Here is a 384-nt window from a genome sequence, read left to right as displayed (position 1 = left end):
CTAGCGGGGATTTCCTCTGACTCCCCTGACCACTCTGCTGTGCGAGTACATTTTTTACAAACACCGGTGTTGAACAATAAACCAACCATTTTAATACCGTACGGCATTAACTAGGATGCTTTAGACAGAAGAAGACTGCCGTTTTGTTCAAACGAAACTCGAACCTAACACCAGCGAATTAATTGCGTATTGTTGATATGAACATATACTTGTATGATTCTTAAGGTATGAGAGTGCAATTTCCGGGCACTTAGAGGTCCATATTCTCAAAATGTTTGCACCTCAGCCCCAACTATGTGGGCCCGAGGTCGTGTGGACTCTCACGCACCCCTACTTTAGAATTTGGGAGAAAAATGTAAAAAGTCTACAGCACCCGGTATTCCC

The sequence above is a fragment of the Anneissia japonica genome, unplaced genomic scaffold, assembly GCF_011630105.1.
Source record: "Anneissia japonica isolate Jap-2015-1 unplaced genomic scaffold, ASM1163010v1 scaffold183341_len712_cov108, whole genome shotgun sequence".
NCBI lineage: Eukaryota > Metazoa > Echinodermata > Crinoidea > Comatulida > Comatulidae > Anneissia > Anneissia japonica.
The sequence above is the reverse complement of the archived record's forward strand: the minus strand, read 5'-3'. Positions refer to the sequence as shown.